The following is a 22402-nucleotide window of genomic DNA, read 5'->3' as shown; positions in this document are numbered from 1 at the left end:
TAATTTGTTGTGCAGTTGAAATATCCTCATTTGGCTTCACTGATTTTCTCTGTGACTCTCGGAAATGAATTTCTCAGAATTTCTCTGTTATTCCATCAGGCGGCTGGATTCATTAGCTCACAGCGCTAGGTATGGCTTCCCTAAGGCCCCTTTCCCTTAGGCTCCTGGCTAGTCCATTGAGTTTTGTTCACTTGTGTGTTGTTGTGGGTAAATGTTTGTATGTGTGTGTATGTGTGTGTGTGTGTGTGTGGTCCTGGTAAACCCCACATTATGGGGACATAATGTCCCCACAAGGATGGCAATATCTGAAATCCTTTCTTTTGGTCCCCATGACGAAAACAGCTTATAAATCATACTAAATTATGTTTTTTTGAAAATGTAAAAATGCAGAAAGTTTTCTGTGAGGTGTATTTCTGTGAGGATTGAATATACAGTTTGTACAGAATAAAAATCATTATGTCTATGGAATGTCCCCATAAAACATGAAAACTGGGTGAGTGCGCGCATGTGTGTGTGTGTCAGGCTTTATGCTCAGGGGACAGTGTGACCATTGTAGTGTAAAGCTAGCTCGCCTGAACTCATGTAAAGGATCACTATCAGACAGCTTGTAAGCCAACAGCTGCTTCTCACACACACACACGTTTTATGGGGACATTCAACAGACATAATGATTTTTATTCTGTACAAACTGCATTTTCCATCCATTAACCCTACCCCTAAACCTACCCATCACAACATTTTCAAAAAACATCAGTCTGATTTATAAGCTGCTCATGGGAACAAAACAATGACAAGGGTTTCGGAAATGACGGATTTTTTGTGTGGACATTTTGGGTTTACCAGGACCACAAACACAAGGATCCGCAAACTAATTTGTACATACGCTTGCATATATTTGCACTAAATAAGATAGTGACCTTAAACAATGCACTTACATAAAAAGATGCCCTAGAGTAAGCAAATTGACCAAACAGGCCTATTTTTTGTTTCGCTCCCGCTCCTTTTTTTTATCTCTCTCTTATACACAGGCATCAATGGGGAGCATACATGCTAATTTCACACATGCTAAGAGGTGTCGAGTTTAGCTTTCAGATGCTGTGAACGATATAATTATGAGGTTTGCAGTCTCGACTCCTGGAGTGTGTGAGAAGAGGGAATGTGCGGAGAGACTGCATGCTAGGGTGATTATTTACTTTTACATTACAATGACTCTTCAACTGTACACCACTGGAATTTCAATGAGTGAAATAAGAAATAAACTACACTGATTTAACCCTCATGTTCGGTTAATATGAAAACATACATAACACTGAAGTATGCAGTTGATACTTCAAGGGGAGAATTCCCGCTGATAGCATCATTTGCACGTGCTGTCTGAATTGTTTCGGGCACTTGATTCACTAAAGGAATTATGCAAATCAGGTAAACAACATTGTTAGTAAGAAATTGTGCTGAATGCCATTTGAACAGCACAATTCCCCAGTCTGAAGGCCAGTTGGGAGTGGGAAGTTGGATGCTGAATCAGCGGTTTAAATGTCAAAAGTGTGTTCTATATATGTGCATCTGTGATATATGCTCGGATTCGATCATTAGATGAATTACTGCTGCCACGATGAATAGAAAATATACTGAAAGTGCACTTTCTAAAAAGTCTTTGGCTACTTTGAGAAACAAGAGGTTACACACACACACGCCTCCCCCTTTTGTTTTCAAAATTTGAAACTGGTTTGTCTCAGTGAAACACCATGTTGGAGAAATAAAGACTATAAATAACCTGAGGGGGGAAATAAATTGTAAATTACACTATTTCTTTTCAACGGGACGTGTGTCATAAACAACAAATGAAAAATCAAGAATGAAGAGCCAAACAACAGTCCAGATATGAGCAGCAGGAGAGACAGTGCTTTGGAATTGGAGTGTGTGTGTGTGTATGTGTGCATCCATATCTCAACAATATATGTGTTCATCTCAGTGAGACACACACCTACTCATTAGGGTCTTCTCCCTACCCTTTGTTTCCATGGAAACTTGCCAGACAAGAGTGAAAGGAAGGGGAAGTGAGAGAGAGAGAGAGAGAGCGAGAGAAGTGAGGCTGAAAGGGCCAATCTAGTCGGCTAGGATGGGAGTGCAGCTCCTATGGGAATTCTTGTAAAGCTGGTGTAAATTGGCTATATCTTTTTACGACATACATCCCCTGAACCGCATCTCTTAAGGATTAATACTCGCATCCCTTCGGAAACATAAAGATCATTTGAGACTGCTGTTCTTCACAACAATTTATTTATTGGATGATAAGCTTAAGTAATATCTGACACTATATAGGCAGAGAGAAGTATTGTGAAAGTGAGATGAGGTTCTATTGAAGTCAATCTAGGATTGGTGTGCAGTAGAATGTTAAAGTGCTGAAAATGCCCCATATTCGTGAGCAGGAATCAGGTCTGGGGCAAATGGCAAAGCGCAGTGGAAGAAAACAAGGGTGGAGTCAGTATGCACTAGGCTATTGTTGCTAGAAAGATGTTTGCAGTATTAAATGTTCACCCAAAAATGAAAATTCTATCATTATTTAGTCACTTGCATGTCGCTCCAAACTTGTATGGTTTTCTTTCTTCTACTGAACAAGATATTGAAGACTGTCGGGGTCCAAACAGCACTGGACCCACTAACTTTCATTGTACGCACAAAAAAGAAAAAAGAAAAGGTTTGGAACGACATGAAGTTTGTTTCCGCCACAGAATAAAACATTTTAAAAGTTAATTTTATCTCACAATTGTGAGTTTTCATCTCTCAATTCTGACTTTATTACACGCAATTGAGAGTTTATATCACAATTCTGAGAAAATAAGTCAGAATTGCGAGTTATAAAGTCAAAATTGCGAGTTATAAAGTCAGAATTGCGATATATAAAGTCAGAATTGCGAGACATAAAGTCAAAATTGCCAGAACTCGCAATTGCGACTTTATGTCAAATGTATTAACATTGAAGAAACTGGCTTTAAAATAAAAAGAAATAGAACCAAAACATTATTAATACAATGTTCATGGAATGTGTTTTATAAAACAAATTTGTTGGACATTCGTCAGAACGTTTCAGAGAACATTCAAAAGTAACATTTGTATATTATTTGCAAAACAGAATGTTCTCTTATTGTTCGTATTACTAAACATTTTTTTGAACTTTGAAAAATAATATTTTCATAACTTAATGGGAACGTTAGCTAAATGTTCTTAGAATATGTTAGCTGGGACAACATCAAAACACTATAGGCCTTAGTGCAAATAAGTAATAAAATAAAACAAGGCTTTTACCATTGATTTCTACTAGGATGAGAGAACTATCTGACTTTGACACAGTGGGCCATGATCTGAAGCGCATGGCGCAGGGCGTGCCGGTGCGCCATGCGCATGGTCCAAAAGGGTTGTCCCTGGTCTCTTAAAGGGGTAGCACTGGGAAGATGAATGTGCATTTAAACTGGGTCATTAATGTAGTAGTAATGTGAAATTATTTTTGAATTTGGTGTCTTGACTGAGAAAAGACAGAAAATGTATTTTTGTCTCATGTGGATGAAAGACAACAACTCCCAGAATGCACTTGCTTTGCTGCCCAACGAGGCCATTCCCAAAGCCACGGCCACTGGTTACATGTCTTGCCCACCGCGGCTCCACCCCACCGTCGTTTTGATTTTCATAGTAATACAATAATTTCGTAGACTGGGTAAACCCAGCCTGATCTGCCTGATTTCACCCTGCAACTCAGTCTGGAAACCTGTACATGCATTTCTACTGCTTCTGTTACACTTTTGCGGGAACCAATCACAGACTGGCTTATCCACCTGGCACGCTATTGGCTGGAGAAGCGATGGGTCGTTGCCCGTTGATCACGCCTCTTGTAGTCTGATTGGTTGAAGGACTATCCAATTGTGTACGGAGTCATTTTTATTATGCAGTAGAAAATACATAGCAGACTCCCCAGACCAATGTTCAATTTATAATAATAAATTGAGCTTGGTCTGGTGATAGCCAGACAAATCATTTCATTCAGTTAGAGAATAAACATTACAATTAAAAACTGAACGTGTCTTTTCAAAAAAGTTGAAAAGTTGAAACACTCACTTTTCTCTGCACCGCTCCGTTATTAATGCCCGAGCCGAGCCGAGCGCATTTACATTCTGTGAGTGAGATCCCTCCCCTGTGGGCGGGTTGAAACATGCAGAACTAGCTCCCTCTACTGGCTGTAGTCTCTAGCCTCTGGCCAAAAAATCCTCCAATGACGCAAAATGAAGATATTTGCGTCATCAGAGGATTTTTTCCAGAAATAAACTGCATAATTCTCTCGTCTCAGGGGGATATGAGGGGGGAAAGTACCATAATTTGAATATACTACCGGGTTTCTACTGATACAAAGCTTAATGCTAATCGCTGAAGTTACCCTTTAATAAGTCCAATAATAAATAAACCAATCAGAGTCTCATCTCCCATTCCCTTTAAAAGCCAGTTGCACTTGCACCATGGCCAATTCACATATACATGGCAGAATTTGCGAGCGGAAAGACTGAACGCATCTCCAGAGAGGAATCATTTTATTTTTTATATTTATAAATGTTTGCGTGCTGCTGCGCATCCCTGTGTGTGTAATAAACAGAGTGTACATGCGTTGTGCACCCGCCTATTACTAACACGCCCTTTAAATAACACAAAAAATACTTCACTATTGGCTTTAGACCAGGTTTTTGTTTGGTCAATATCGCAGTCGCTTTCAGTTGCCTCACACCTCGTTTTCAGACCAGCACGCCCATGGGCGAACAGATGGCCATGAGTGCATTTGCTATTTAAACAACGCAGGACGTGCATCGGGCTGAAACTAGCAAAAAACACTAGCGCACCTGGCATCACATTGCGTGTCAGAATTTACTTATCTTACTGTTATTGGAGATTTCATGGGAAAAAAACAAAATACATGTTGAGAACTAAACAATCAGTCTATTGAGAACTGACAGCAATGCAGAACTTATAGTAAACATCACATTCAATAGGTATTTGAATAGTAATGTATTTACTGTAGCTTCATAAGACCTGGAATAGTGCACGAGCCATATGGGCACTTCTTTTTTAGGTGTTTTTTTGCCCTTTTAGGAGCCCTGGAGCTAGTGAACATTATTCATAACTTTCTTTTGTATACCACAGAAGAAAGCAGATTTAGAACAACATGAGGGTGATGACACAATGTAATGTGGGGGGTGAACTATCCCTTTAAGAAAGTAAATTGAATTATTTTTTATTGAAAGTTGCGTTTAAGCTGTTTATCTCCATTTGAGATGTCTGCATATTTACACTAGATATATGCCACTTTGCTGTAACCACCGTGTAACCGTGCTGAAGTGGAATGTAACATTTACATTTATTCAAATTATGTAAATACATGGCAATTAAAGACCCATAAATTTGCTGGATATCCAGTCCAATTTCCCCCCGTCTCGCTCTTTCTCCCTCTCTTTCTCCCTCTCTTTCTCCCTCTCTTTCTCCCTCTCTTTCTCCCTCCCTCTCTCTTTCTCTCTCTCTCTCCTCTCCTCTCCACTCCTTCTCCACTATCGCTTGTATCTTCCGCTTCACCAGATGGCCTCTTCAATTTGATGGCACTGCTTTTGCCAGTCTTCAAGCCTGCTCCAGCCACGCAGTGTGAAGACGCAGGGGAACTGAGAGATGCTGGCAGAGCGCGGAGGGAGAGACAGAACGCAAATAAGAGAGAGGAAGGAATGAGCAACATTAAGGAGAAGGAGGAGGAGTTGCGCAAACCCTCACAAAGTGTTAATCCATTTCGGTATTTTCAATCTCATTCCGGCAAAAAGAGCAGCATGAATATGGTAATAGCACATCTAGGAGAGAGGTCATCTTTATGTAACCGCAGGGCAGATGGAGGAAAAGATAAGAGAGGAATTCCATACAAGGGCTCTTCTGCACTGATTAAAGAGGAGACACTATGTAAATGAATTTCAGGCCACATTTCAAATGACAAAAAAGGACATTTCCAGGGAAACAGGGCATCTACGCTGCTGTTTGCAAGCTCACGCTTTTAAATCGATCCGAGAATCCCATGCTCTAATGCGAGACCGACCTGTTGCTCCATTTAAAGTAGCCCACATCACTCATCAGCTAAACAGCCATCACAGCCGTCGGATTCTGAACATTCAATTTGAAATTCCATTTTCCACAGTTAGCCACATTACACACTCGTAATAGATGACAGCTTCTAGGTCCCTGCTACATTTGGGCCGTTGCTGTGCCAAGTGCATTCTGGCAGTGATAAAGCTGAAAACAATAAACTGATGGAATTACAACTTCAATTTCTGCTAATCGCTGGATTGCAGTACATTTTTCGACAAGCTGACAAATGTCTTTTTAATTTGGAGCTCCAAACCACAAATCCAATTCGAACAACTGTGAGTGTGTGAGTAACGCCACAACCCAGCAGGCACGTTATTTGATAATCCTCCAAAGAGTCGGTGGCTGCAGTCCAAATGAGGTTTTGAACACCTTACTCAGGGCCCTTTGAGCGGCCACATCATCAACCACCATTTGAAGGGGAACTGCAATCAAGTGTGTACAACAGCTTACTCCAAGGGGCCAAAATGACTGTTAGAGAAAGCTAAACGCACTGAGCACTTTCAGGAAATGAAACCAGGAAGCAATTCAATGATTCTCTTTACAGATTACACGATTGAAAAATATGTCTACTTCAAAAGCGCTAAATGAAATAATTCATTTTTATTACAGTCTTAATATAGTCTAAATAGTCTTTTCTTCACTATTGTGATGTATTATACGAGTGAATCGGCTTCTCGAACAAGGACGGACTTGATTTTTCCCAAATTCATTAGATTGTTGTATTGTTGTGGTTGTCCCATAGCCTAGAAATCTAGACGCACCCTAGACGCTGAGCTGGAAAAACCAAACTCTGGTCAGGCCAATCATATCGTGTATAGAGTCGGTGGGCGGGCTTAACATAATGACGGCAGTGTTGCCGCGGTTCCTCGTGCTACTTGTAAACAAAGAAGCTGGCGAACAGCGGTCTTTCAAATTGGCTTTGGCCGTGACTCTGGAAGACTTCGAGTTAAACTTTTCTTTGAGAAAAGAACAAAGAACAGCACTGAAGTCATTCTTAAAAAAGGAAGATGTGTTTGGAGTTTTGCCGACTGATACGCTGAAAGTTTAATCTATCAACTAGCTCCGCTTCACCTTCTCCGTTGCAGAGGGAATTTGAAAGACAACCATTTATCCCGCCCCTCGGATTGAGCCCTGCCAATGGTGTGTTCCCAGACCCAACATCTTGATGTGGGTCTGGCTTGTCAGGCTAGTTGTCCCACCCTTGTGCCAGTAAACACATCATCAGAGAAGAGAAGTAACGTCGTTGCAAGAGGGCGGGGAAGTTATTTTATCATTTACAATAAATACTGTAATATTCCATAAAAAAATAAGTTTCATTGATTTTGATTTCATGGTGACTTTAAACAAGGCTGCGTTCAGCCCCGACAAAACGTTGCAAAACGTGTTTTAAACGGAAACGGTGGTGAGTTGAACACCCTTTTCTTGTGACGCAGGAGTTACAACTATGGCAGCTGAGAAGGCCATTCCTTGTGTTCTTTTTGATGAAATCGCTATAAATACGTGTTTTATACTGCAAAATACGCTCGAGGCAATCCCTGCCCTTGCCGTCCAGAATAAAAGAGAGCATCCCCATCCCATTTAATTAACTTTTTTATCTCCTGGTAATCAATTCTAATTTAAATCACTTTATTTCTAGTTCTAGTTTGTATTTTCTTTCTCATTTTTATGTAAAGCACTTGTGTATGAAATTTAGTATATAAATAAGCTTGCCTTGCAATGAAGCTAAAAATATAAACAACTACATCATCATGTTGATATGCTATACTTTTACTATAAAACTCTTACGACAATCATGTCTTCTAATATCTTAAATTGTTGTCGAGCTGCAGTGGACACATTTGTAAACAAATTCACTTGGACCCATTGTGCGAGCTGTCTCTTTAATACAGCGTGGTTTATATACATGTTGCTGCTGATTGGGCTGACATATTTGACACACCCACCAAACGAGAGAAAACGCATCTCAAACCCGTTGCACACCGTTTCCAGGAAACATGACATTCAACCGGAAACCGCAGCAAAATGTTGCGCACCGATTTGAGCTTTGAACGTGCCCCTGTTCTGGTCCTCTACTCTGATTGGCCAATACAGATATGGGAGTGGGAATCAAATTTGCATATTCAGTACAACAGTGTTGTTCTTGTTATTTCATATTTAGAGAAATTTTGTCTTAGTAAGCAACAAAAAAGGAAAAACAAAACAAATATTACAATATTAAGTCGATAACACTGTCCAACGGTGACACCAGTAGATAATGGAATAATGCCTTCCTATTATATTCACAGCCTATTAAAGAGATAGTTCACCCCAAAATTATAATAGTCACCATTTACTCACCTCATGTTGTTCCAAACCGGTATGACTTTCTTTCTTCTATTAAACACAGAAGAAAATATTTTAAAGATCGCTGGTAATCAAATATTTGATGGTAGCCGCATTGACTGACTTCCATAAAAGGAAAGTCAATGGCTACCGTCAACTGTCTGGTTATCAAACTTCTTTAAAATATCTTCTTTTGTGTTCAACAGAAGAAAGAAACTCATACAGGTTTGGAAAAACTTGAGGGTGAGTAAGTGATTTATTTTTGGGTGAACCATCCCTTTAAGTTCACAAAATGGCCTGAATGGGATCAACTGGAATTGATTCTTGCTAACAACCAAATCCTGAAAAGTAAAGTTTTCGATTGGCCCCAGGTGGCTGGATGTAGAATGGCCCATAAACCCCATCCTCTCATTGTATTAGAAAATGAGACGTGAGACAAACTAAACAATCAAATTACACTTCAAATATTTTTTCCAAAGATGGTTTCTGTCATTATAGGTCGTTTTTATCACGCTGATGAAAGTTCGAGTTTTCGTTTTTCAAATAAGTTTGGTTTAGTTAGTTATTTGATGAAAATGGGTGTTTGACGTCATGATTGACAGCTTCCCTGAGGGAAGTAGTCAATGAGGCACCAACAGACTTTTTTGGTGATTTTCGGGAGGAGACTGGAGCTTCAACATTAATTTCTACACTAAATGGTTTATTTCACACCAACATGATGAGTTTTTCTGCAGTAATCTGTCTGTACTAACCGATTCTGCGGGAGTGTGGGCGGGGCCTTGATACAGCGGCCACTTCATGCTCAGTACTGCGCAGACTCGGGCTCCAAGATGTCAGTGCCATATTTGGGCTGGATCCCAAATAGCACCCTAAACCCTGCCGTTTTCCTCTGAGTCCGCACTTTCGTGACGTTTGACTGCCGGGTAAAGTCCTCTGTGTAGCTCGCAAAATTGCGGGCTCAACTGAAGTGTGCATCGAGGGCAGTAATAACCCCCCTTAGGGTAAACAGAACAGAACCAACATAATGTATTGCAGATATCATTAATGTCCAAAAAAAATTCAGGAATTTAGTCTGATTCAAGGGGAATCAGAATGCCAAATCCTGACTGGATGAGAGTTGGAGCTGGGGATGGAGGAGGGTGAATGAGCTCTGGAGAAACGCAATCGTTGCTGACAGTACTGAAGGAGCTTATATACAGTATGTATGTTGTGATAGGATGTCTATAGGTATTCCTATAGGTAGACGTGATCAGCTGACAGTCAGCTGATGCGCGCTTGACTAACATGACCTGCCAGAACTGACGCTACGCTTGATCTTTGCTGTTGGATTGGGCTGTTTGAATGGGAAAATGTTTTATAGGAAAACAGAACTGATTTTAAAACAGTTTAAAATACTTCCAAATACACAGAGAAAAAGGGCTAAACAGGGATGCAATGCACCTTGATCTGATTTATACCTGACAATATAACAACATACTCATAACAGTTCTCCTTTAAAGCTTTAGAAGGTACATTTAGATTATGAGAGAATGATCCTACTGACCTTTTTCACATTGGGGAACTTAATATCCCGGTAAGAGACAAATAACATTTAAATGATATCCATCCAGTACAGCATGTAGAAGACAGGAAACAGCAATTAAAATGCTGCCAATCAAATTCCCCACACACCAAACTACTGTGAAATCAACTGCGGAGAAGATGAAGAGATTGCTCTGTTGCAAAAAGGGATTTTCACTCAAATGTTTAGCTTGTATATATATATATGCTTCACCCTTCATCTCTCACTTTCTCTAATTACTGTCTCTAGTGTCTCTGACAAACACAAGGTCTTAAGAAAACCTTCTTCTCTGCATTCTATATGGTCTCTCCTCTCCCTCTCTAAACTTGTACATTATTCATGTCCCAGTCACTGGAGACCTGTGAGATGCTGCATACAGGGTTTCCCTTTTGCCTTTAAACACTTTAACGCAGCCCTAATACATCGCATTATGTATTTATCTGACACAAACTCTCGGGAGTGTGAGTGAACTCACATATGGTCCTTTCTCCCTCTTGGAAAAAGTGCACAGCAAAGACCCACTGTGATGAAACACCACTACGTGTCTACATTTAGTATTTGGATTTGTTTAGTTTACCTCCCTTTCTCTTAGAAGTACACACAAATATACACACGCTCCCTATTGCACGGATGCACAAAAGACACACAGATCCTCCTGTCTCTGCGCACGAGTCTCTCCAGGGATCTGCATGGTCACAGAGATTCTCCGTAAGTCCTTTACCAGATGCTTGACAAGAAACACACACCATCTGCTATCAAATGTGTCTGACGCATTCCAAAGGATCTTAGCATTTTCTCAGACAGCCATAGTGAAAATGAAGACTTTGAACCTTTATACCACAAAGAGTTCAGTTGATGTTCACGAAGTGGTGACAAAAAGCTGCTACATTGTGGTGTAAATGCCATCGCACAGAGCAAATATCACGGAATCAACCTCGAATCCCCGTTAAATCAATGATCTTTGCTATTTGTGGTAAGTTAAACACTATAAGAACGCACAATTAACCATACCGTGAAGAAGAAGTGGGTTATATTCATTATTCAGCAATCACTGTATCCATAAAGTTTAGCGTAATAAAACCAAACTTTATTATGCTATTAAGTGATAAGAGTGAATTAATCTACCTCATTTCATACAACAATCATTTCAACTTTTAATCATGTGGCAGATTAATAAAATGATGTGTGATTATCTGGGACTAAGATGTGATAAGATAGATATCTGTTTAATGAAAACACTCGCTCAATTGTCATGCCCATTGTCCTCTTGAGAAATCAGGCCAAAATTTCACTAAAGCCCCGTTTCCACCGAAATTACCCGGAACAATTTGTCCCAGGAACTCTTTTTCCCCCAAACCTGCTGCTGTCTGCGTTTCCATCGCGGTCTAACCTTTTAACTGTCACACTTTTTTTGATCGCCTTTTTTTCGTATCATATATTTGAGTAATTATCGTAAATTAGGTATCATTCGAAAGCCTACGAACTCAAAATTCATCCTGTGAAAACCGTTTTGAAATTGGACGTTGCGCTACCATGGAAATGGTACTTTAAATTATTCTAGCGGGCTCCTCCTCTAGTGGGCGGTGTCATGTTTCATATTACAACATTTATTTTAACTACTTTATAATCTAAATCTTTTCTAATCTTGACAAAACATATCGTCGGAAAAGTCTGAGTCTCAAGGTTCCATATTTGGTGACCGTTTTGTGATGGAAGTGACATTTGAACAGAAATTTACAGGAAAATGCATCAAAAAACAATCAATGGAATTTCTATCACACTCGGTGGCTATTGTGTATTTTCTATTTACAGTCAATTTAAACATCCATAACTTTTTCATACTTTCATATTTTGAATTGCTTTCACTTCACCAATAATCTGCAGAGTCTCTGCTTTAAAACAAGACCAAACTTCTTGAATTACAGCCCTTTAAAGGGATAGTTCACCCAAAAATGAAAATTAGCCCATAATTGACTCACCCTCAAGTCATCCTAGGTGTATATGACATTCTTCTTTCAGACGAATAAAATCTGAGGTATATTACAAAAGTCCAGGCTAATCCAAGCATTAGAATTGGATTCATAGTTGCTCTGTTTTTGAAGTCCATAAAAAGTGCATCTACCCATCAAATAACTGATCCACGCGGCTCTGGGGTGTTAATAAAAGCCTTCTGAAGCAAACCGATGCATTTGTATAATTTAAAACTTTATCAAGTAAACTTTCGGCCGACCGCCTTCCGTGTTCAATTTATGGAAAAATTGTTGAAAGTTCCCCTGCCGATCGAAAGACTAACGCAACCAGGTACGCTCGTCATGACGTCACGTGCGCATCTTGAGTTTCACTTTTAACATTCAACACTTTTCCATGGAATGCGGTTGGTCGAAAGTTTACTTGATAAAGTTTTAAATATGAATATTTTTCTTACACAAACGCGTCGATTCGCTTCAGAAGGCCTTTATTAACATGCCGGACCCGCGTGGAGCACGTTATTTGACGGACAGATGCACTTTTTATGGACTTCAAAATCATTGTTCTAATGCTTGGATTAGCCTATCCCTTTAAGTTTGGATAGTGTATTTTCATGTGTATTCTCAAAAAGGGGGGTGACTGTTAAGGGGCTAAAGTACCGTGAAAATTAGTCCGGTGAGGTAGGACTGAGCGCGACTCTACAGTTCCCACTGGATTTCTTCCTTTGCAAATAAATGTAATAAAGCCTGAACCTCGTCCTCGGCATCCTCGGCCCATCGGCCGCATTTTTTAAACTCCATTGTTGATTTGAATAGCAATAAACTCTTACTGTACGCACAGCGTCCGCAACAGACTTTTAAAAATAGTGGTTGAAATAAAATGCTGCGTCGAGTCGACCAATCAAAATGCTGCGTGAACTCAACCAATCAGCATGCGCCCAAGTCCCACCCCCGAAAGTTCCTGAACTTTGAAAAATTACTACCTCGCGAGCAGGGCTGTTTTGAGGGGGAAATATTTACCCGGAACGTCATTTAGACCCCGATTCCTGCGGTCGAAACACACAAAGTACCACCCCAAAGTTCCTAGTTCCTGCGGTGGAAACGCGGCTTAAGCTTTACTTCAAAATGATAGTTACCCAAAAATTCTGTCATCAATTATTCGCCCTCCGTAGAATGTTTATTACACATTTGAGTGATTCTGGGAACCTAAATTTGAGTTACTGAGTTCAAAAGGGGAAAAAAACGAATTGGTTCTGAACATCCATACAGGGCCGTAACCACCATAGACATTGAGGGACCCCCACGAATAATTAGAAATGGCCAAATTGCACCCCCCCCCCCTCAATATTTGATATTCTTGATGCTGCTCTGCTGTACTCCGTTATACACCGCTCTGTTTGTTGCTAGGGTGACAAATGTAAAATGTTACATTTTTAGGTTGGTCTGCCTCAGCGGTCTAACAGCGCTCGTCACTGTCAGAATGAGGGAAATCATGGCCAATCAAATCAAAGAAGGCGGGACTTACTGTTCTTATTTCTTTTTCTTTATTTCCTTAAATCCCTTTTAATCTTTTATTAATTGAATTCCTTTAAATAAACCAATAAGACCAATACCACAACCCCCTTCCCCACGCAGAAAAAAAATTAACAAACAACCCCCCCCCCTTCTTGCGTCCATGTACAAAATCTTTTTCTCTTTGTCTCTCACTTTCTCTAATTACTGCCTGTAGACTCTTTTACAAACACAAGGACATAACAAGGAATGCGTATTCTCTGCATTGTGCATTCTATATGGTCTCTCCCCACCCTCATGTTGTTTCAGAAACATTTCTAAAAATATCTTAATTTATGTTCCACAGAAGAAAGAAAGTCATAGAGGTTTGGAACAACATGGGAAGAAGAGGGAGACACAGAAAAGTCTCCCAGCTCAACCAGGACTCGAACCGGGGACCTTTTTTTCTGTGAGGTAACAGTACTCACTCTAAGCGACTGTGACACCCCACTTTACACCTCCATTACTTTTACTATCTTTGCTGCTGTAACCTATCAATCACCTCCACAGCCGATTAATCTCACCAGAGGTTAATCTATTTCCCACCAAAGACGCGTGTCAGCATCTGTGACTTATCCCACAGCCATAAATTCTCCACCCAAACGCTCGTTGTCCAGTCTAAAAAGCCATTAGGTGAACTCTGCGTTATCAATTCTCATTTTTATTGTTGATCAATTTTCAATGTGGTTGTGTTACTCGCAGATAAGGAGGCACTTTTACATGCCACTGTGGTGATAACGCAGCTTCGCCGTGCTCACAGAGGCATCTCCACTGTGCTGGATCAATGAGACCTGAAGAAATTACTTTTATTTATCTCTCTCTTTTACACGATTTCACTTTTGCTCATTTCAGATTACCACAGAACAGATGTGACAAATGAGAAATGAATGTAATACTTGACTTTTCACACTCTTCTGGGGGCAGAATACATCAAATAAGTGTCCCTAATTATAAATTAAATAAAAATACTATCAAACATGTATACATACAGACATTTAAAATAATGTAGTACTGATAAGGCTATACCAAAAAAACATTGGCACACATTTGACTGATTCATAACTGTTTTTGATTCACTATAGAACCGAGTCAAAAGAGTCATTCGTTCAGGGATTGGACTATCTCTACGTATTTCAGTACGCATCTACAAAACGATGCACGTTCGAGAACCGTTAACCGAACCGAACGTAATGAAAATCATTCTGTTCTGGTGTTAAAAAGGAACCGGTTTGGTTCTCGTTTCCCAACCTTTCTGAGTAGAGACTTGCGTGCTGGCGCGATTCTTGACTCTCGCGCAAGTCTTCACAGCACGAGGATATAAGAGCATGTCCGGCACGAGCTTGAATTATTTAAAACTAACCAGCCTAAAACGGTTGCTCGCCTCTGTTTGGGTTTCTGTTATTTTTAAACCACATATTTTGCTGCCCTGCTCGCCAAAAGCTTATATTGGTTGTTAGCATGTATTTATTCCAATCTTTAGTGCATCAATTTTTAACACAGTTCATAAAAATGGGTGAAAACACTAGCAGACGTGGGCAAACCTGCACATTGTGATAGAAGGCTATAGCATAGATACAACCACCATGATTTTGATCGTTTCAGAGAGGCAACAATCAAAACCAAGGGCATGAACAAACACCATAGTCCCAGATAGCAAAAAATATCGGCACGGCTTCTTTTTGCCGCCGGCCCTAAGCTGTCGGCTATAGGTGCGTCCCGCTGGCGGTGATGAAACGTTTGCCGCCGAATACGTCACTCCCATTTCTTGCGAGATGCCGCGGCCGACTAGCCGGCGGGCCGCCGGCTTCATTTTCTCTGGCGGTTGCCTCCGCCTAATGGACCGCGGCCGGCTGGCGGCAAGCCGCTGTGAAATACAAGGATTTCTACTCTCAAATTCGACCAGCCACGTTGGCTATGTTTGGCTTGTTGGGAAATAGAGTGGAACTGACAGCATTTTAACTAGTTCTCACATTTGAAGCGATTATAAAATCATAATAGCCTATATGTGAATTATATCAAATATTAGTTTTTTTTGCTCCAAAGCCATTAGGGTTTATAACAGATTCTTGACTCTTGATTCCATGATAAGGTTAGGTTTAGGAAATTACATTTAAATTTTCACTTGATTATTTGCATGTCGAGTGTGTTTAAACAGTGTTGGTCAATTTGACCCATAATGGATGTAATACTTTTTTTTTTTTTTTAGCATAATAGGAGGGTTAAGAAAGTTTGAAAGTTCATTTTAGGATAACACTTATTTTTGTATTGCCCTTTTTTCTATTTCTTTTTGGACTGACTTTAAAATAGACATGACAAAAAATTAGAACTAACTTCATGACATTTTACTTTGTTTTCAAAACCCATATTTTTCTGAAAAACAAAAATATATTATTAATTATTTAGGAAAAATTCTACATTCATAAGACAAGAATAACTCAAAAGAAGCCCTCTAATATTACCTCTTATAAAGCTGATTTTTACAATATTTGAAACCCTCTCAAACATGAGGTCGCAAAACAAAAAGCTTACAAAAACAGAAACCTGAAAGCTTTTCAATTTCATGTGACTGCCTTAATATTATAAAGTATTTTCTATCTCAGAATTCTTATTTTTATTATTTACTTTATATACAGTGTTACATTTGTTGTTATTCTTTGTTCTACATATTCGGAACTGTACCACAATGCTTTATTATTTTTATTTTTCTCTCATTGTACTTTTTGTATTGTACTTGTCTATACATGTACTAATTTAAATAAAAATAAAATAAAAAAAAACAGAGAAGTACCTCCACCGGCCGAGAGGGGCAGTATACCTAAAAAAGGCGGAAGACAAACCGGTAAAACATACAGATTTACCAACAGCGGCCGCTCATCACATGGTTTTAGTATTTGAAGAGAGGAGATCAAAAAATATCCTCGACTACGAGCGTTTAAGTAAGTACATGTTTCCTTTTTGTGTCACACAATATTATGTTCATTTTTGATGTATATACCGGTAGGTTGTTTTAATTAGTTTGTTCAGACACGCACGCTGATATAGTGCACAATACACAGTGTTGGCTAACACGTGCTGTTTCGCCTTTTTTACACACTGAGTTCAAGCATGTTCTACATGTTAAAATGTATCTAGCTACTGTAGGTAAGTTAGCCAAAGCTTTACATCTAGAAAGACTTAAGTTTAACTTTTGGTGTTTTCTAACAAAACAGAATGATGTATATAGGTTATTTAAATTATTTTGTTAGTCCGAACAAGCATGCTGCTAGGTCAGTTTTAGCAAGTGTTAGCTAACATGTGCTGTGTTGCTACTGTTCTTCTAGCATTTAAGGTCATTTATGAGTTATTTCTCTGAACTGCTGTACTTATTATGTTTGAGGACAATGCAGTTTACTTGAATCACTACACTGAATGAATACATTTTACTGTTCCACATTTGGCTGAACAGTTTTTCCCCCCACAGCATAGCTACTGTATATTCTGTATTTAACGTTAACAATGCGGTTTTGTTCACATTTTCTTGCAGATACCTTGACCAGAGCACAATCGGTTATCTTCATCCAAGAGACCTACTATTGGACAATCGTTTCGGCTTTCAAGGTAAATAAATTGTTAGTCACAATGTCTAGTTACTGGGCTATAAGGAGAAGAATATTGAAAGGAGTTGAGATGGACAAACAGGAAATTGCAGATGTTGGAAACTTTAACAGTATGGAAAATTGTGCCTGTAGTTGTTGTTTTATATATATATATATATATATATATATTAAAATAAAATATTTTTTATGTAGATTTCCAGAATGAGAACCAAGCCCTGAGGGAAAGCAATGCACGAGCAGGTGAGAACATGCACTCTTTCTTAAATTTTACTTTTTTGACTGTGATGTAGGTCCAAAATTACCAAATGCCTTTCATTTTGTAGCTTCGGATGACAGCGGCTCACTTCATGAGCAGGTGAAGCAAGTTGGGACAATGTTGACGACGTTTGCTCGTACTGGGCAATCAGGTACAACTTGCAAACAACACCTGTGGTTGTTGGTTTAATTCCCACTGGGGCCACCTGTACATGTAGTAGACCTAGTTGTAAATGTCATAGTTTAGTAGTTGAGGGACCAGGACTGACTGCTTTATTCTTTTATTCTGTGAACCCCTGTTGGTGCAGATCAGACTCTAATGCTGCGATGTCTTGGAGAGTTTGGCGATGTTGTGCGTAGCATGGACAACAAAATGGACACTATGCTGCAACATTTCAGTGCCAATGTGTCTTTTGGAGAGTTATCCCTGCCAGGGGGTCTGTTACTCCCCCTAGACAACCCATTTGGCGTTGCTTGACAACAGTTTGAGGCAGGATAAAGAGCTCCAGTAAGTGTGCTGATTTTGTTTATAATGCTGTAGGGTAATCTAAAAAGTAAAATTTAAGATTGTACACTGCATATTCTACAGTCTGAATCACAGCCTGTCACATTTTTATATTTATGTATGAGAAGCTTCAGAGATATGTAATTTGTAACACTTTTTTGTATTTTCAGCTTCGGTTTTTGGCAATCAAATGTGGGAGGGACCTAAAGACAACCGTGTGGCGAATGCTTTAGAGTATCTTCTCTAATCACCTTTCCATTAATACAACCTGGACGGGTGTAGGGGATAAAGCATGTTTTAGAGACATGTTCCTGAAGACCATTGTTCAAAGTAATATATATATAAATATATAAATTTGTTATATATTTAAGTAGATGTGTGTGGCCTTATGACATTCACATGGAATGACAGATCTGTATTTTCTACAGGAGCCATCCGGAAGAACCCGGCAACCCAGGATGCCACTGATGAGGCGGTCCAGGTTAGCGCTATGCGTTACCTGAAAGGAGCATCTGATCGTGAAGGTGGAAAAAGACGCCGCACAGCTGAGAGGGACCCACAGCCGACCTCTTATACCTAGGCTGACTACTGACACCTGGAACCCTTTCTTTATCCTGCAGTCAGTAACATCAAGACCCCTAAAGAAGCCAGAAGTTTCAGGCTACACTCACCCAATCCACACTGTTCACTGTGGAAATTACTTTTTTTTTTATTCCCTGTGACCCTGCCTTGAAGGCAGCTCCTTGGATAGATATGGGATGGCGAGGTTGTTTGTCCTTTATATAGGCGCACAAGAAATCACTGAAGATAAGCCAATTTGCGCTGCCTCATTCTGGAGGTCGGGGAAAACCGGAGAACCCATAGTCAGGCTTGTTATAATGTTCTGTTCTACTACTGTTCTATTCTTCTCCAGAGCTTTACTCTAAATTATTACCATTTATGCTATTGTTAGAAATGGCTTGTTAAATGTGATGTTATACCTCGATTTATTTGGTATCCTGCACATTCTTTGGTACCAAATATCCTCATTATTTGATATAATATTTAATGGTAATTCTTTTCATCCCAGAGCTGACCTATTTGTTATTAACAAATATTGTAAGTGTTATAATTTGCTTGTAAGGCTGTTTTTTTTTTTTTTTTTTTTTTAAACCAAAATTTAATTGGAAACATGCAGGTTCTTTAGTAAAAATGTTTTTTGTTATTTATAGGCCTATTTAAGCTTATTTATTGTCTGTTATATTTAATTTATATTATCTTGTATCATTGACAGTTAATGTACTTTGAAATGTGGAATAAAAATGCCAAATGGGAATTTATCTGGTTTGTTCAATTATTATCCATCATAAACTGCATGTTACAAATATATGAATAATAAATAAATATATATATTATTTATTACACAATAAGCGGAGGCAGATCGTTCGAAAAAAGCGTTTGCCTCCGCCGGGCCGCCTTCTGGTATAAAGGCGGCGGAACGGCGGTTTGCCTGCGGGCCGGCGGCGGTAGGAAGCCGGCTGCCGCTTTTAAAAAGCGGCTGCCGCCGGCGGTGCGCCGTCAAACGTGTTTGCGATTACGCAATTCTGACGCTTCTACAGCCGCCGGATCACCGCCGGTGGTCCGCCGACTCATTGCTATCTGGGGTGTGGTTCGAGAGCAAGGTGAAACTTGAATGGTTAAAAAACACCTGGACACACAGACACTTTTCTTACCACTCGCTCCTCACAGGGCTGAAAAACAACATCACAAATACACTGTAAAAACTCCAAAGAAACAAAAAAATGTTTGGTACCCATTCACAGCAAAACGATAGGCTATTATGAATGTATGCTTGCTAATATATATAGGCTGTAACATATTATGACAATTTTTTTAGAAGTAAAAAGTATGAATTAACCTAGCTACAATATATTTAGGGATACATGTCATAGCCTTTGTATAGGCTATGTCGCGTAAACAATGTTTACAGTGTATGTAGCCAACACTATTTTATGTTTTTTTTTTCTTCTTCTGTTGGCTAAAACATGTTAGAAATGTCCAAATATGTAGGACTTCATAATAAAATGAAGTTTCAGGGTGGTGTGAATAGTGGACAAGCGTTAAAATGGATAAAATCCGTCACGTCAACAGCGTCGATAAACTTGTGATAGCCTATGTTAATCTGAATCCACTGCTTTTTCACTTCGCGAAACTGTTGAACATACCGCAACAAACCACATTTTATATAAAGTTAGAATGGGTACATGCTTTCTACATCCACAGTGACAAAAATGCGTTTACAGACACACCCCGGAGCTGGAGTGTTTTATTCAAAGCAGTGTGTGATGAGATGTTACCTGTGCGATTGTTTATCTGATCTGACGCTTGCTTTTATTGCCTTTTTGAAAACGTCTCAAACCGACACACTCATGAAAATGAAAAACCAATGCAACACATTTTAATTTCAAAGGACATTTCTTTTTAATATCAGTTGCATTTCTTGATTGTGTCAGGTGTCAAAATGTATCCCAACCAACTGTTAGCAACGCTAAGTTTATTCCAGTCTGCATTTGTCATACTAACCGATTTCCAGAAATCACACAAGACACATTTATTTATAACAGATAAGATCCAGATGATAATAGTCTTACCTGACCTGTCCAGTTCACCTCTCATCGACAGATTCCAGGCGGATCTACTTGAAGACATCCGGTTATAAGTCCGTGTATTTTCTTCGTATCCTTGGTGACAGTTTTAGTATTACTCTAATGTTGCATTTAAAATGTAAGGCTGAATTCCAGCAGTGAGATCCTGGTTTTATTCAGCTGGTGAAGTTTGCGTTGAGCGCGCGCCTCGGAGACGCTGTGCGCGCGTGGAACTGTCCGTGGTACTGAAAAGGCGTCGCGCGCGTCATTGGATTCCTTGAGAATTTTTTGCCCCCTTCGACTGAATTACCTAAAAGCGCTAAAGAATACTCACTTCGCTATGCACAAAAACTTTTAAATACTAAATATTACAGAGTGTTAAAGAAAGAGCTTAACCTTTTAATGCGCCTTTAGACTCTAAGAGAGCATGTGTTCATGCGTGCGTGCTCTGATGAGATTAGATTTGCACTGATTTGATGTCTAACCCTGAAACGGTGAACTGAAAATATCGACTGGATTTCTTCAACTGAAAAACAACATGAAGTGGGCATGTAGTCTGCTAGATGCCTTTCCGATTTACTGACCACTGGCAGATGAAATCTGCAGCGGCATTTCTAACCGGTAACAGAGACAATCACTGACCGCATATGATAACTACCAAGAGAACTATGCTGACAGCAACTTCACTCAATCTGCTCGAACTGCTCCGCGAGACACGGAATATGTAAATGCGCCAAAAGACGTCAGATGGTGTCGATTTTGTTTAATTGGCCAAGCACCAGTCTGTGACGGCGACATATTAAGGTTGGCTTGTCAGAATCACACATCATGGGATCAATGTCCCGTTTCAGGTCGATGGACAAGTTTCAACATGACACGAGTGGAAAGCGCGCGCGAGGGTACGCGCTCCCGTGAGGATGTTCTCAAACCGAGCGTAGATTGCGTGTTGACCTCTTACCCATCGAGCCAATGACATCCCATCTTTGCCTAATGTTTTATATTTTGCGAGAAAGAGTAATGCTTGTGAAATCGGTTGGTTGTAGACTGCCACAAAAACTAGAAAATTATTATTATTTTTTAATTACTTACAGATGGCATATTCCTCGAAGAATCCTAAAACACTGCGTTGTAAGTGACAGAGTTAGTAAATAATAAATTGATATACATGAAGAACATATTGTGCGCATCCCCTCAGAGCATTTTAAGAGCATTTTCATGTGTACAAAAAGATGGTTCACCTAAAAATGAAAATCCATCAAAATTCATTCCCTACATTTCTTTCTTCTGAGGAACACAAAAGGAGATGTCAGGCAGAAGTGACTGACAGCCTCAGTCTCCATTTACTTTCATGCCATCTTTGTTCATACAATGAAAGTGACTGAAACTGTCAATTTACCTGGCATCTTATGTTCCAAACAGTGATTCACTGCACTTTTGAATTTAAAAAACTAGCCCAAATCTAATTTAGAAACATCACACCGATAACAGTATAAGCACAAATATGATTCAGCCTCAGGTAATCAGAGCTGGGTTATTATTCAGTAGGCCTACAGCAACACTATTGCAAGTGTGTTTCTGTTTATGACACAATATGGCCACTTATTGGGTTTCTTTTTGGTAAACCAATGAAAATAGATCAAAAAGAGCATAACTAATGCCCCTCGTTCTCTGTGCTTCAGCTTACAGCAATCCTGTGACAGTGCTCAGGAGATAGGGACCTGCCGGAGCTTTTGGATACGGTACTTGTATTGATCTGTTATTGTCAATTGCAAATCCCCCCCATCCCATCTCACCCAATCAGAAGTATCTTGATGTATGACAAAAGAGAACATTTACACAGAAGGGATTAAAATAGCTAATAA

The 22402-nt window shown here is 39.5% G+C and overlaps 1 protein-coding gene and 1 long non-coding RNA gene across 2 annotated transcripts in view; one reads left to right on the top strand and one right to left on the bottom strand.

Moving 5' to 3' along the window:
* Nucleotides 1–21234, bottom strand: part of grm2a (glutamate receptor, metabotropic 2a) — a 70345-nt gene extending 49111 nt beyond the window's left edge. Inside the window, exon 1 of the mRNA XM_079840433.1 lies at nt 20547–21234. The gene's annotated coding sequence lies outside the window, so the exon portion shown is untranslated. The remainder of the gene's footprint in view (nt 1–20546) is intronic.
* LOC307140791 lies at nt 16407–19229 on the top strand. The gene is made up of 7 exons (XR_013818278.1): nt 16407–16496; nt 17084–17157; nt 17349–17396; nt 17480–17563; nt 17720–17919; nt 18087–18246; nt 18345–19229. It is a non-coding gene; the product is annotated as an uncharacterized lncRNA (long non-coding RNA).
* Nucleotides 21235–22402: the final 1168 nt, after the last annotated feature.

This window comes from Gobio gobio (assembly GCF_949357685.1).
Source record: "Gobio gobio genome assembly, chromosome: 17".
NCBI classification, from domain to species: Eukaryota; Metazoa; Chordata; class Actinopteri; order Cypriniformes; family Gobionidae; genus Gobio; species Gobio gobio.
Note: the sequence above shows the minus strand (reverse complement) of the source record. Positions and strands in the feature narration are given on the sequence as shown.